The sequence below is a fragment of the Odocoileus virginianus genome, unplaced genomic scaffold, assembly GCF_023699985.2.
Source record: "Odocoileus virginianus isolate 20LAN1187 ecotype Illinois unplaced genomic scaffold, Ovbor_1.2 Unplaced_Contig_72, whole genome shotgun sequence".
NCBI classification, from domain to species: Eukaryota; Metazoa; Chordata; class Mammalia; order Artiodactyla; family Cervidae; genus Odocoileus; species Odocoileus virginianus.
Window position 1 is genome coordinate 24,161 of NW_027224389.1, and position 10,394 is coordinate 34,554.

Below are 10,394 nucleotides of genomic sequence, written 5' to 3' on the forward strand. Positions count from 1 at the left end.
CTGTTCTCTCATTTTTTTACCTCAATTCTTCCCTATCATCATGATATATGGGATGACATGAAATAGTATGATTCACTTTTGTAGGTGACTCACTTTTGTAGGTGACAAGAGAATTTAATTAATGTGATAAAGAGCACAGAGCTGGTCCTTGATGTTTCTACTACTGGCTCATAGACTAAAATATAAAATCAGTATTTTAAGACTGAAAGTATCCTAAAAACACAAGAAACACAACCAATATTTTATGGATAAAGTAACTGGGCACCAGAGCAATTAAATGATTTTTGTGAGGTCTTTTAGGCAGAGGGTAGAACATAACTCAGCACAGGGTACAACTGTGATGTTTATTTTATGTTTCTTACACCAAAAAAAATCAATCATTTTGTCATTCCCAAAGCAATTACCTTGTAGGTTAAGATGCCAAATAAAGCATCAAACTCTCCCTCCTATCCTAGTTGTCCCCTGGCAGCACTCTCCCCCTTGAAGGAGATATTCTCCTCACTAAATGCAGATATTTCTGCCAACTCATGTGCTTAAGTAGCAATTGTGTACGTGTGTGTGTGTGTGCGCGCGCGCGTTCTAAGTCACTCCAGTCATGTCCAACACTTTGCAACCCCATGGACTATAGCCTGCCAGGCTCCTCCGTCCATGGGATTCTCCAGGCAAGAATACTAGAGCAGGTTGTCATTCCCTCCTTCCTCACCCAGGGATCGAACCTGAATCTCTCAAATCTCCTGCATTGCAGAAGGATTCTTTACCACTGAGCCACTGGGGAAGCCCTAAGTAGCAACTAAGTGGTGTGAAATTAAAATATCTCCTGTCATATCAATAAACAAGAAGTGTCATAGCCATTAGTGATTTCTGGCCTCCAAATGTGAATGAAAGCTCTCAAAACTGAGATCCAACAGATGCTGCCAGCCCTCAAAGTGACTGCTGAGGAGCTGGGGGAAAGCAAGAAGAAGCTTAAGGAGACTGCCACTCCTCCAAGTGAACAAAGAAACTGGATCGGGCCCAATAGAGTTGAGGTGCAAATGAAAGGAATGAATTCAGTGAGCCCAGAGGTTTGCATCTTCCAATACACAGAACACTAAATTCCTTAACTTGATACCTGATCTTTGGTGTTCGGACTGCCTGCTCCCTTTGTTGCAAACTTGTATATAGCCTGACTCCCCCTCCTGCCTCTTTGGAGCAGTTTTCTCAGAGCTACTGAGATGCTGTCTCCTGGGCTCAGAGTCCTAAACATTCCCACCAAATAAAATAACTCTCTACTTTCAGGTTGTGACTATATTTTTTAGTCAATAGTGGGGCTTGAATGACAAGACTTGTGAATAATGGGAGACTTTCCAGAAGAATCTGGAAGTCCTTCCACTGCTGTGAGCATCCCTTTGGAGAAGTCACAAAAGTAGTTTCTGGAAATTGGTGGGAAAAACCAGTGAACAGTGTCAACAGGACTGAACTGCATTTCTGTATACTGGGCATGCATCTTCTTGTCTATGATTAAAGGGCTCAACCATCAGCCCCTGATGAACACTCCGTGATGCTAAGCTCTGAGCAGGACTGTGCTCTTCACACTTTCCCCTAACAGCTTGTTGTACAGGGAGAGTTCTGGATCTCATGGAGAAAAGGGCAAAAATAATTCCTCAAGAAGAAAGGACCTTTGCCTCACCTGAACCCATGGAGAGCTCAGAATCCTGAGGTTTTCATTCAATTTTTCCATTAGATTTAGAGAAGTCTGATCTTTATCATCAGAATGGTTCTGGAAAATAATGGAGCAGATCACACTGCAGGGAGCACAGCACAGGATGAAAGTGGGATCACAGGATGAAGTTAAAAAATCAAAAACAATTTTAAGACACCATTGAAATATACAGATGAAACACTTGGTGTTTGTGATAACAGGTGAAATTAGTTTTAGAAACTTTAAACAATATCTTATCTATAAATTCCCTTAACAACAGATGTTCAGCAAGGATAAAATCAACACTTCACTTTTATCTTAGCCAAACATAGATTTCAGCGTAGGTAATTAAATAGTGGGTTGTTCTTTTATATTTCAATTCACTTCTACTGCCTTTTCTTGTACCTTTTCCACCCAAGATGCCTGTTAATTTGAAGAGAAAATGGTGAAAATACTTAAAGAGGTCATTTTAAAATACCATTTAATAACTAAAATTATGAGTGCTGAATATCATCTCTCTGAAAAGCCTGTAATTAAGCACTGATATACAACGAAGGAGAATAGTTAGGGACACCAAAATATTTTTTGTTCAATGAACAACTGAAAGAATCAAATGTAGAATCAGCAGAGGTGAAGCTAATGTTGGGGCCAGTGTGAGGAAAGCAGGAGAGACTCCATCTTGAAGCCTGTCATCCATCTTAAAGACAGGATGTGAACTGGGCCTGAACCCTGCCCAAGAGTGAGGAAACCATTGCTAGTGAAAACCAGGTCTCCTGGAGACTTCCCTCCACTACAGATGACAAACAGAGATTGTAGTTGAGGTCAGGCTGTCCCTGTTAGATTAACCATGGAGACATCCCCCATTGATGTATAACGTTTGTCCCCCCACCAACCTTAATTGTTTGTTCTCCTAGCACCTATTTGTTGTAAAACTCAATCATATACAACAAAGAGGTTGCTAACATGTAACCAGTCATGTAGTGGGGGGTATAAAACTGGGCCTCTCAGAAACATCAGGGTCCTTGGGAACTGATTCCCCTTGGATCCGCTGGAATTATAAACTATACTCCACTGTCTTGAGTGTCCTCCTAGGTGTGTTTTGCAGCTCCAGGTTCCACAATATTTCTGGTGTGTTGGCTGGGAAGCCCTCAAAGAGACAGGCCACTTGAGCCTCTGTCTCCAGCTCTCTGGGAAGAGAGCCTCCAGGAGGGGAAGGCACCTCCCCCTCCAGATTGGCTTTTGTTTTAGCAACTCATCATTTTTTTCTTTCTTTCTTTCTTTTCAAAATTATTTGTTTGTTTATTTATTTTACTTTACAATATTGTATTGGTTTTGCCGTACATTGACTTGAATCCTCCATGGGTGTAAATGTGTTTTTGTAAATGAAAAATAAAATGAAACAGTTTCATTATCACATATCTTCAGCCAAAAATCATAGCAAATAGCCATGAAACAATGTAGGATTTTCCTTCTTTCAAGCAGCAACAGTCCTGAATTTTGCCACCTCATCACTTTTTTAAAATTAATTTTTATTGAAGTATAATTGCTTATAATGCTGTTAGTTTCTGCTGTACAGCAAAGTAAATAAGTTATACATAAACATACATCCACTTTACTATTTTTGATCTCACTTTATAATGACGTAAAGCTTTTGTTCATGACAAGGGTATATTACTCTGTTCTGACAATGACAGACAAAAAAAAAAAAAAAAAGAAGCAATGGAAAGATCAAAATCAGAAATTTGATGTATGATGCAGGGAACCTAAAGCAGGTGCTCCGTGACAACCTAGAGGGGTGGGAAGGGAAGGGAAGTGGAAGGGAGTTTCAGGAGGGAGGGCACATATTTAACTATGGCTGATTCATGCTGACATATGGCAAAAACCATCATAATTTTGTAAAGCAATTATCCTCCAATTACAAATAAAATAAAATTTTTAAAAATCCACAAGGAGTGTTATCTGTAATATGTTCTATTTTAATACTTTGCCTCCAGAAAGATATTTTATTTAAAAGTAAGGATTAACTTCCTTCTTCTTTGCAAACCAAGGAGGAACGTAAAACATATTTATATTGCTTAAGGATTTTCTGATGTCCTTAACATCTAACTGTAGGATGTTTCCAAGAATTGGGAGAGGAGCTTCCCTTTCCCAGAGCTCTGTTTCCAGAGTGAGAGGAGAAGTGGACAAGAGAGACAGAGCACCAGGGCTGCAGCCAGATCCACTGACGCCTTCTCCTGTAAAGTCAGCCTGAGCTAGCAGTGCAAGCTTTTATAACACTTCCTGCTGATCTACTTCTTACTGTTTCATTTGGGCTCCCCAGGTGTCTCAGTGGTAAAGAACCTGCCTGCCAATGCAGGAGACATAAGAGACAGGTTCAATCCCTGGGTCAGGAAGATCCCTTGGAGGAAGGCATGGCAACCCACTCCAGTATTCTTGCCTGGAGAATCCCATGGAGAGAGGAGCCTGGCAGGCTACAGTCCATTGGGTCGCAAAGAGTCCAACAAGACTAAAATGACTTAGCACTCTTTCATTTGCCAAGTGACCGATTGCCTAAGTTCAGTTCAGTCACTCAGTCATGTCCAACTCTTCCCTTCCCTATGGACTGCAGCACATCAGTCCTCCCTGTCCATAACCAACTCCTGGAGTTTACTCAAACTCATATCCATTGTGTGTGTGATACCATCCAACCAACTCATCCTCTGTTGTCCCCTTCTCCTCCCTCCTTCAATCTTTCCCAGTAACAGGGTCTTTTCAAATGAGTCAGTTCTTGGCATCAGGTGGCCAAAGTATTGGAGTTTCAGCTTCTACATCAGTCCTTCCAATGAACACACAGGACTGATCTCCTTTAGGATGGACTGGTTGGATCTCCTTGGTGTCCAGGAGACTCTCAAGAGTCTTCTCCAACACCACAGTTCAAAAGCATCAACTCTTCAGTGCTCAGTTTTCTTTACAGTCCAACTCTCACATCCATACATGACTACTGGAAAAACCATCGCTTTGACTAGATGGACCTTTGTTGGTAAAGTAATGTCTCTGCTTTTTAATATACTGCCTAGGTTGGTATAAAAGAGCAAGGGTCATGGCTGCAGTCACCACCTGCAGTGATTTTGGACCCTCCCAAAATAAAGTCTTTCACTGTTTCCACTGTTTCCCCATCTATTTGCCATGAAGTGACAGGACCTGATGTCATGATCTTAATTATCTGAATGTTGAGTATTAAGCCAACATTTTTACTCTCCTATTTCACTTACATCAAGAGCCTCTTTAGTTCTTTTTCACGTTCTGCCATAAGTGTTGTGTCATCTACAAATCTGAGGTTATTGATATTTCTCCCGGCCATCTTGACTTCAGCTTGTGCTTCATCCAGTCCAGCATTTCTATGATGTACTCTGCAAATAAGTTAAATAAATATATATATTTATTATTTAAATAATATATATATTAAATAAATATATAGCCTCGATTTACTCCTTTCCCTATTTGGAACCCATCTGCTGTTCCATGTCCAGTTCTAACTCTTTCTTCTTGACCTCCATACAATCAGCTTGATCAATCAGTTATAAGCAATTTTCTTTTTTTTTCATTTATTTTTCTTAGTTGGAGGCTAATTACTTTACAACATTGCAGTGGGTTCTGTCATACATTGACATGAATCAGCCATGGATTTACATGTATTCCCCATCCCTATCCCCCCTCCCACCTCACTCTCTACCCGATCCCTCTGGGTCTTCCCAGTGCACCAGGCCCGAGCACTTGTCTCATGCATCCAACTGGGCTGCTGATCTGTACCATAATAGATAATATATATGTTTTGATGCTGTTCTTTCGAAACATCCTTCCACCCTCGCCTTCTCCCACAGAGTCCAAAAGTCTGTTCTGCTCATCTGTGTCTCTTTTTCTGTTTTGCATATAGGGTTATCATTACCATCTTTCAAAATTCCATATATATGTGTTAGTATGCTGTAATGTTCTTTATCTTTCTGGCTTAATTCACTCTGTATAATGGGCTCCAGTTTCATCCATCTCATTAGAGCTGATTCAAATGAATTCTTTTTAATGGCTGAGTAATATTCCATGGTGTATATGTACCACAGCTTCCTTATCCATTCATCTGCTGATGGGCATCTAGGTTGCTTCTACATCCTGGCTATTATAAACAGTGCTGTGATGAATATTGGGGTGCACGTGTCTCTTTCAGATCTGGTTTCCTCTGTGTGTATGCCCAGCAGTGGGATTGCTGGGTCATATGGCAGTTCTATTTCCAATATGGCAGTTCTATTTCCAGTTTATTTCAGAAATCTCCACACTGTTCTCCATAGCGGCTGTACTAGTTTGCATTCCCACCAACAGTGTAAGAGGGTTCCCCTTTCTCCACACCCTCTCCAGCATTTATTGCTTATAGGCTTTTGTATAGCAGCCATCCTGACTGGCATGTAATGGTACCTCATTGTGGTTTTGATTTGCATTTCTCTGATGATGAGTGATGTTGAGCATCTTTTCATGTGTTTGTTAGTCATCTATATGTCTTCTTTGCAGAAATGTCTGTTGAGTTCTTTGGCCCATTTTTTGATTGGGTCATTTATTTTTCTGGAGTTGAGCTGCAGGAGTTGCTTGTATATTTTTGAGATTAATCCTTTGTCTGTTGCTTCGTTTGCTATTATTTTCTCCAAATCTGAGGGCTGTCTTTTCACCTTGCTTACAGTTTCCTTTGTTGTGCAAAAGCTTTTAAGTTTCATTAGGTCCATTTGTTTATTTTTGCTTTTATTTCCAGTATTCTGGGAGGTGGCTCAAAGAGGATCCTGCAGTGATTCATGTCGAAGAGTGTTTTGCCTATGTTCTCCTCTAGGAGTTTTATAGTTTCTGGTCATACTTAGATCTTTAATCCATTTTGAGTTTATTTTTGTGTATGGTGTTAGAAAGTGTTCTAGTTTCATTCTTTTACAAGTGCTTGACCAGTATTACCAGCACCACCTGTTAAAAAGGTTGTCTTTTTTCCATTGTATATCCTTGCCTCCTTTGTCGAAGATAAGGTGTCCATAGGTTCCTGGAGTTATCTCTGAGCTTTCTATTTTGTTCCATTGATCTATATTTCTGTCGTTTTGCCAGTACCATACTCTCTTGATGACTGTGGCTTTGTAGTACAGTCTGAAGTCAGGCAGGTTGATTCCTCCAGTTCCATTCTTCTTTCTCAAGATTACTTTGGCTATTCGAGATTTTTTGTATTTCCATACAAATTGAGAAATTATTTGTTCTAGTTCTGTGAAAAATACTGTTGGTAGCTTAATAGCGATTGCATTGAATCTATAGATTGTGTTGGGTAGAATATCCATTTTCAGAATATTCATTCTTCCAATCCATGAACACGGTATGTTTCTCCATCTGTTTGTGTCCTCTTTGATTTCTTTGATCAGTGTTTTCCAGTTTTCTATGTATAGGTCTTTTGTTTCTGTAGGTAGATATACTCCTAAGTATTTTATTCTTTTTGTTCCAATGGTGAATGGTATTTTCTTTAATTTCTCTTTCTGTGTTCTCACTGTTAGTGTATAGGAATGCAAGGGATTTCTGTGTGTTAATTTTATATCCTGCAACTTTACTATATTCGTTGATTACCTCTAGTAATTTTCTGGTATAGTTGTTAGAGTCTTTAGGGCTTTCTATGTAGAGGATCATGTCATCTGAAAACAGCGAGAGTTTCATTTCTTCTTTTGCTATCTGGATTCTTTTTACTTCTTTTTCTACTCTGATTGCTGTGGCCAAAACTTCCAAAACTATGCTGAATAGTAGTGGTGAGAGTGGGCACCCTTGTCTTGTTCCTGATTTTAAGGGAAATGCTTTCAATTTTTCACCATTGAGGGTAATGCTTGCCATGTGTTTGTCATATATAGCTTTTATCATGTTGAGGTATGTTCCTTCTATTCCTGCTTTCTGGAGAGTTTTAATCATAAATGGGTGTTGAATTTTGTCAAAGGCTTTTTCTGTATCTATTGAGATAATCATATGGCTTTTATCTTTCAATTTGTTAATGTGGTGTATTACATTGATTGACTTGCGGATATTAAAGAATCCTTGCATTCCTGGGATAAAGCCCACTTGGTCATGGTGTATGATTTTTTTTAATATGTTGTTGGATTCTGTTTGCTAGAATTTTGTTAAGGATTTTTGCATCTATGTTCATCAGTGATATTGGCCTGTAGTTTTCTTTTTTTGTGGCATCTTTGTCTGGTTTTGGAATTAGGATGATGGTGGCCTCATAGAATGAGTTTGGAAGTTTACCTTCTGCAATTTTCTGGAAGAGTTTGAGTAAGATAGGTGTTAGCTCTTCTCTAAATTTTTGGTAGAATTCAGCTGTGAAGTCATCTGGTCCTGGGATTCTGTTTGCTGGAAGATTTCTGATTACAGTTTCAATTTCCTTTCTTGTGATGGGTTTGTTAAGATCTTCTATTTCTTTCTGGTTCAGGTTTGGAAAGTTATACGTTTCTAAGAATTTGTCCATTTCTTCCAAGTTGTCCATTTTATTGGCATAGAGCTGCTGGTAATAGTCTCTTATGATCCTTTGTATTTCAGTGTTATCTGTTGTGATCTCTCCATTTTCATTTCTAGTTTTGTTAATTTGGTTCTTCTCCCTTTGTTTCTTAATGAGTCTTGCTAATGGTTTGTCAATTTTGTTTATTTTTTCAAAAAACCAGCTTTTAGCTTTGTTGATTTTTGCTATGGTCACTTTAGTTTCTTTTGCATTTATTTGTATCCTAATTTTTAAGATTTCTTGTCTTTTACTAACCCTGGGGTTCTTCATTTCTTCCTTCTCTAGTTGCTTTAGGTGTAGAGTTAGGTTATTTATTTGACTTTTTTCTTGTTTCCTGAGGTAAGCCTGTAATGCTATGAACCTTCTCCTGAGCACTGCTTTTACAGTGTCCCATAGGTTTTGGGTTGTTTTGTTTTCACTTTCATTCATTTCTATGCATATTTTGTTTTTCTTTTTGATTTCTTCTATGATTTGTTGGTTACTCAGAAGCATGTTATTTAGCCTCCATATGTTTGAATTTTTAACAATTTTTTTCCTGTAATTGAGATCTAATCTTACTGCATTATGGTCAGAAAAGATGACTAGAATGATTTCAGTTTTTTTGAATTTACCAAGACTAGATTTATGGCCCAGGATGTGATCTATTCTGGAGACGGTTCCGTGTGCACTTGAGAAAAAGGTGAAGTTGATTGTTTTGGGGTGAAATGTCCTGTAGATATCAATTAGGTCTAGCTGGTTCATTGTGTCATTTAAAGTTTGTGTTTCCTTGTTAATTTTTTGTTTAGTTGATCTATCCATAGTTGTGAGTGGGGTATTCAAGTCTCCCACTATTATTGTGTTCCTTTTAATTTCCTCTTTCATACTCGTTAGCATTTGCCTTACATATTGTGGTGATCCTATGTTCGGTACATATATATTTATAATTGTTGCATCTTCTTCTTGGATTGATGCTTTGATCATTATCTAGTGTCCTTCTTTGTCTCTTTTCACAGCCTTTATTTGAAAGTCTATTTCCTCTGATATGAGTATTGCGACTCCTGCTTTATTTTGGTCTCCGTTTGTGTGAAATATTTTTTTCCAGCCCTTCACTTTTAGTCTGCATGTGTCTCTTTTTTTGAGATGGGTCTCTTGTAAAGAGCATATATAGGGGTCTTGTTTTTCTATCCATTCAGCTAGTCTTTGTCTTTTGGTTGGGGCATTCAACCCATTTACATTTAAGGTGATTATTGATAAGAATGGTCCCGTTGCCATTTACTTTGTTGTTTTCGGTTCACATTTATACAACCTTTCTGTGTTTCCTGTCTAGAGAAGATCCTTTAGCATTTGTTAAAGAGCTGGTTTGGTGGTGCTGATTGCTCTCAGCTTTTGCTTGTCTGTAAAGCTTTTGAATTCTTCATATCTGAATGAGATCCTTGCTGGGTACAGTAATTTAGGTTGTAGGTTATTCTCTTTCATTACTTTAAGTATGTCCTGCTATTCCCTTCTGGCCTGGAGGGTTTCTACGGATAGATCAGCTGTTATCCTTATGGGAATCCCTTTGTGTGTTATTTGTTGTTTCTCCCTTGCTGCTTTTAATATTTGTTCTTTGTGTTTGATCTTTGTTAATTTTATAAATATGTGTCTTGGGGTGTTTTGCCTTGGGTTTATCTTGTTTGGGACTCTCTGAGTTTCTCGGACTTTGGTGGCTATTTCCTTCCCCGTTTTAGGGAAGTTTTCCGCTATTATCTCCTCAAGTATTTTCTCATGGCCTTTCTTTTTGTCTTCTTCTTCTGGGACTCCTATGATTCGAATGTTGGGGCATTTCACATTGTCCCACGGATCCCTGAAGTTGTCCTCATTTCTTTTGATTCTTTTTTCTTATTTCCTTTCTGCTTCATTTATTTCCACCATTTTATCTTCTACCTCCCTTATCCTATCTTCTGTCTCCGTTATTCTACTCTTGGTTCCCTCCAGAGTGCTTTGGATCTCATTTATTGCATTATTCATTTTTAATTGACTCTTTTTTTCCTTCTAGGTCTTTATTAAACATTTCTTGCATCTTCTCCATCTTTGTCTCCAGGTTATTTATGTGTAACTACATTTTGTTTTCAAGATTTTGGATCATTTTTATTATCATTATTCTAAATTCTTTTTCAGGTAGATTCCCTATCTCTTGCTCTTTTGTTTGACTTGGTGGGCATTTTTCATGTTCCT